The 5512-nt window shown below is 34.1% G+C and overlaps 2 long non-coding RNA genes across 2 annotated transcripts; one reads left to right on the top strand and one right to left on the bottom strand.

Moving 5' to 3' along the window:
• The first annotated feature begins 629 nt into the window (after positions 1 to 629).
• Positions 630 to 3137, top strand: LOC122313255. Its single transcript, XR_006243340.1, has 3 exons — positions 630 to 871; positions 2469 to 2549; positions 2646 to 3137. It is a non-coding gene; the product is annotated as an uncharacterized LOC122313255 (long non-coding RNA).
• A 333-nt stretch (positions 3138 to 3470) lies between these two features.
• On the bottom strand, positions 3471 to 5144 carry LOC122313256. Its single transcript, XR_006243341.1, has 2 exons — positions 4894 to 5144; positions 3471 to 4001 (listed from the first exon to the last, which is right to left on the bottom strand). It is a non-coding gene; the product is annotated as an uncharacterized LOC122313256 (long non-coding RNA).
• Between the last annotated feature and the right edge of the window lie 368 nt (positions 5145 to 5512).

The raw sequence follows: 5512 nt of genomic DNA on the forward strand, positions 1-5512 counted from the left end.
AAATTCAATATTATTGTGTCCGGTTGGTAACAAAAACACTGGTGAGGTATGTAGATCCTTTACTTTTCTTTCCTCAACAAATTAATCATGAATTAAAAAAAGAAAAAAAGAGAGTGAAAGAACAATATAGGCGAAGTGAGTGGTGATGATAAAAAGAAAGATAAGCATTTTAGCACTAATTTTTTTTTTATAAAAATATATTTACAAGCTGATGTGATTTGATATGATAGGTCAAATTATAAATTTTTTTATTATAAAATAAATTTAATGTATAACTTCAATTTACGTCAATTTATGAGTTCATTTATACAGAAGTGAGATGGATGCTAGTTGCACAAAGTATAAGCAACTAACAAACCTAATTGTCCTTGGATTTCCTTCCTTTGAATCATAAAGCTAACCCACACAAGTAATTACAAACCACAAAACTTGTATTTAGTTATCTAGTAATTTGTAATGTCATGAAATCGTTATTGATAATATTGACATTGATGTTATTCTACTAATTAGAATTTGGCCGTCAATAAGTCTACAAGCAACTGGCCTACGTCCCCATGGCTGACGTGGCTGTTTAAATTAAAAAAAAAACAAAACATAAGTGGGAAAAGTGAAATGCGAATAGGAAATGAAATGTGAAAACTAGAGAGAGAGAGAGTAAAAATGAAATTCGAACGGGAAAGAGAGTAAAAACCAGAGAGAGTCAGAAGCTTCGTCATGCATCTTCTTCGTCATGTTCGTCTTCTCCCGAATTTGACCCAAGCTGTCTCCAAGGGTCTGCATCTTTCGTGCGAGAGCGAAACCAGAGACTGGGAGTGGATCTTCTCTGTCGTGGGTATCTCTGAGGTCTGCGTTCATGCTGGATGGTGATAATGTGAGTCTTTCGAACATTTTTTGTGAGATTCTTGAAACATTTCTTCATTTTTCCCTCATATTTCATTTTAAGTTTTTTCTAGGAGTGGAACTATTACTGGCAAGCATCTCAATGAAAGTTGAGCTTGGGAAACCCCCATCCCCCATGGACACTACCTTTTTCTTAACCAATCTTTGTTGTTTTTGTGCCTTCAATTTTTTTCCCCATCATTGTCTCAAGGACCCCAACAACTACCCTTATTTTTTCAACTTTCTATTAAGGAATGATTGTTGGATCTCTCTGTTTAGACCCTTTTTTCTACTTTGGGCCTTCCTGATTCCTAAAAATATTTTGCTTTGCACCTTAGTTTATATACACGTAGGTCCTTGATTATTCATGTCCAAACACCTCATTAATATTGAAGCATTGAAGCAGAATCTTCATTTGAAATGGAATCAGGATTTTTTTTATTATATCGCTTGTTATAAGAATCAGACTCTATATATAAGAAAAGTAAAATTGTAATATATTATTTACCTATCAAAAAAAAAAGAATCAGACTCTATATATTGAAACAAAACAAGAACCATTAAACATATACTTTGTCTTCTCCACGAACCCACGAAGCCCCTTTGTCTTCAGGCTGTTTTAATTGATTTATTAATTGTGCTAAGTTGCATGTGACCTGCAATGCTAGTATATGTATGGTTTTGATCTAGGTTCTAGTATGTGTTTTGCAGAATTTGGTAATTTGGTTTTGGTGACTTTGCTGTAGAATTATTGTTATAGATTTGGAGTTTCAGGTGAGATTTTCCTTTCATTATTTTCTCTCTCTAGTATGTTAAGACTTGATTTAGTATTTGCCACTGCAATTAGGAGCTGCCATATGTTTCATATATAATGTTCAAATTTCTTATGTTGGCTATAGAATTTCTTATGTGAAATTTTTTTGCTTTTTAGAGTGACTTATAGACTTGTAGAACATGTGCACTTTGATTAGCTTGTAAGCTTTTCACTTTGTTGGTTTAAAAGAGGATGAGAATGAGAGGCTAAAGTAACAAAGACAAAGACAGACATGCTTGTAGATTCTAGACTTCTAATGGGCTGGCCACGGTTGGAGCATTTTTATTTCATTTCTTTTTTTTTTCCTTCCTTTTCAAAAGTATCAGTTGAAACTCAATGTATGTCATCAACAACCTTGTGAATACCATTGTTATGGAGCTGTCTCAAACAAGTGTTGGTAGATTAAATTCGTGCATTGCCCTAAAAAAATAACTCAAAAATTAGTAAAGTCACGATCCAGGGAGACCTTCATTTTTAATAAAAAAGAGGTTAGTACTATTTGTTTGGTCTTAGCTTGAATACCATTAGTTTGGTCTTATCTGCACTAATTGTAGTGATTTTATTGCTAGAAAAGCACTATTTGCAGTGATTTTTTGGAGGCCAAGTGTAGGAAACAAGTTCTATAGAACTCATGAAAGCTGTTTAATCCATATTTTTTTGGATTTTGCATGTAACAAATTATAAAACATCATGTTAGAATGTCAGCATCATCATCATCAATATCTTCTTCATCATTTGCAAATGAACTTTGGGACAACCATTTTGCTTTTGTAAGGTAGAAGCCACATTGAGATACTCAAATACTACAAGAAATCCAGGATGACCCTTCTTAGGGTGTCCAAAGTACAACACAGAGGTAACTACATTTGTACATGTAACAAATTATAGTGATTAATATGGATTAATATGTTGTACATCTAATATTTTTTTTATTTATGTATAAAATGATTAGGGATTGCCGTATTGTAAGTATTTCAAGAGGGTAGATAGTAATCAAGAGATTGAGCTCCAAATTCGAGAAAGAAATAATGAACTATTAAGGAAGGAGAAAGAGCTCGAGAAAATACTCAACAATGTGGAAAAGATGAAGACCGAGCTCTGTAAGAGAGTAGATGAAATCGAAAAGAGAGAGATGGTGGTATCCAATAGAGAGATGGTGCTTCTGGAACAAGAAGCTGGAATAAGGCATTCTTCACACACACTACTTCGGGCGTATTGGACTTTTTCATTTGTAGTTGCATGTGACTTGGTAGTATCTAAGTAATTGCTGCCTAGTGTTAGTATCTGAATATTGGACTTTGTACTTGATGTAGTAAGTTCTTAGATTATTCCCAAAGTTGGCGCTAACTTGTAAAATATTTTGTATTGGGATTATATATGTTGTATATGCTATGCTCGGATAGTTTAAAACATCAAATGTGAGACCTTCATTTTTGACTTAAACAAATTTGGAATTGCACCAGAAATATGCATTGTAATGAATCTGGAATTGCACCAGATATATGCATTGTACTAGAAATTTGGAATTGCACCATAAATGATTGTGCATTGGTTCAACCAAGCTCTCTCAGAGCTAGTGCATTAAACTTGAGGCACATACTCTGGACGAAATCGACCATGCTCTCTCAGATCTAGTGCCTCAAAATATGCCCAGAATGTGAGACCTTTTGATTAGGTGGGAAGTGAAATATACTCATCTCACAAAAAATACATTAAAAGCACAAAAGTTCTTGAAATATACTCATCCCACCAAAAACACAAATGCTACCCAATTAAGTGCCTGGAATACAATCATCCCTACAAAAAATACATTAAATGTACAAAAGTCCTTGAAATATACTCATCCCACCAAAAACACAAATGTTACCCAATTAAGTGTCTGGAATACAATCATCCTTACAAAAAATACATTAAATGTACAAAAGTCCTTGAAATATACTCATCCCACCAAAAACACAAATGCTACCCAATTAAGTGCTGGAATACAATCATTCCCACAAAAACTACATTAAATGCATAAAGTCCTTGAAATATACTTATCCTACCAAAAACACAAATGCTACCCAATTAAGTGCCTGGACTACAATCATCCCCACAAAAAAATACATTAAATGCACAAAAGTGTATTATCCTCCCATAATACATTAAATGCTACCTAATTGTACATGATGCTTCAGTTTCTCCCCCATCGGGTCTATTATCCTTTGAACCAACTATTTTGCTTGTAGTGGAGCTACATGGTGTTAGCGTAGATGGATGTTCTGTCCCGTTTCCCATGCTGAGAGAGAGCCAAATGCAAATATTGGATCTAAAGATTAAAAATGCAAATATGGGAGTAAGGAAATATGGGCTATAGATATTCCTCTACATAAGTATAGAATAGCGAGGAAAACCAATTTAGAGAAACATTAGAATTATTTAAAAATAAAAAGCTACACCTTCTTTAACATTGAAAATGGAAAAAATGGAAACCCTTATCAAAATGGGAAAAACAAAAAATAGATGACAAAAAATGCATATTATTTTGCAAGGAAATCTGTAGATCCCAGCAATCTGAGAGGATTTTTCATCATTTGAACAATACTCATAGACCTTTAGGATATTATGTGTTGTGAATGCAAGAATGGGTTTCAATTAAAAACAAGGCGTACAAGACAGAATACATGAGACAATCACTTCCCAGTCCACACTACAGTATTAGGCAAAATATATGTTTAATGGTTCTTGTTTTGTTTCAGTACATATATAGTCTGATTCTTATAACAAGCGATATAATAAAAAAATCAATGGACATTTCAAATGAAGATTCTACTTCAATGTTTCAATATTAATGAGGTGTTTGGACGTAAATAATCAAGGACCTAGGTGTATATAATCTAAGGTGCAAAGCAAATTATTTTTAGGAATCAGGAAGGCCCAAAGTAGACAAAAGGGACTAAACAGAGAGATCCAACAAACATTCCATAATAGGAAGTTGAAAAAATAAGGGTAGTTTTTGGGGTCCTTGAGAGAATGATGGGGAAAAAAAATTGAAGGCACAAAGACAACAAAGATTGGTTAAGAAAAAGGTAGTGTTCGTGGGGGATGGGTTTTCCCAAGCTCAACTTTCATTGAGATGCTTGCCAGTGACAGATCCACTCCCTGAAAAAACTTAAAATGAAATATGAGGGAAAAGTAAAGAAATGTTTCAAGAATCTCACAAAAAATGTTTGGAAGACTTGGTTTTGAAGTACCGAATCACACCATTACACATCCAACCTGAACGCAGACCTCAGAGATACCCACGACAGAGAAGATACACTCCCACCTCTAGTTTTGCTCTCGCACGAAAGACACTGACCCTTAGAGATAGCTCAGGTCGAGTTCGGGAGAAGACAAACACGACAAAGACAACGCACGACAAAGAAGACTCTCTGGTTTCTGGTTTTTCACATTTCATTTCCTATTCACATTTTACTTTTCCCGCTTATGTTTTGTTTTGTTTTGTTTTTTTGTTTTTAAAAAAAAAAAATATAAACAGCCACGTTAGCCACAGGGACGCAAAGGGGACGCTAGCCGGTTGCCTGTAGACTTATTGTCATGTAGCCAGAGATGGTATTTTTAAATTTTATTTTTAGTTGAAAGTGAGTGACCAAATCAGTTATTGGGAAAACGTGGCATTTATTTCTTAAGTTGTCTTTCTAATCTGTATTATTTTTTTTAAGGTCGTGGGAGATAAATTATGGTTAGCTTGATGAATATTTATTCTCAGGAGCTACAGGAAGAACTGGTTCTACATTAATGATCATCTTTCTAGAATTGGGATGAGCTTTCCAATAG

Source organism: Carya illinoinensis, chromosome 6, assembly GCF_018687715.1.
Source record: "Carya illinoinensis cultivar Pawnee chromosome 6, C.illinoinensisPawnee_v1, whole genome shotgun sequence".
NCBI lineage: Eukaryota > Viridiplantae > Streptophyta > Magnoliopsida > Fagales > Juglandaceae > Carya > Carya illinoinensis.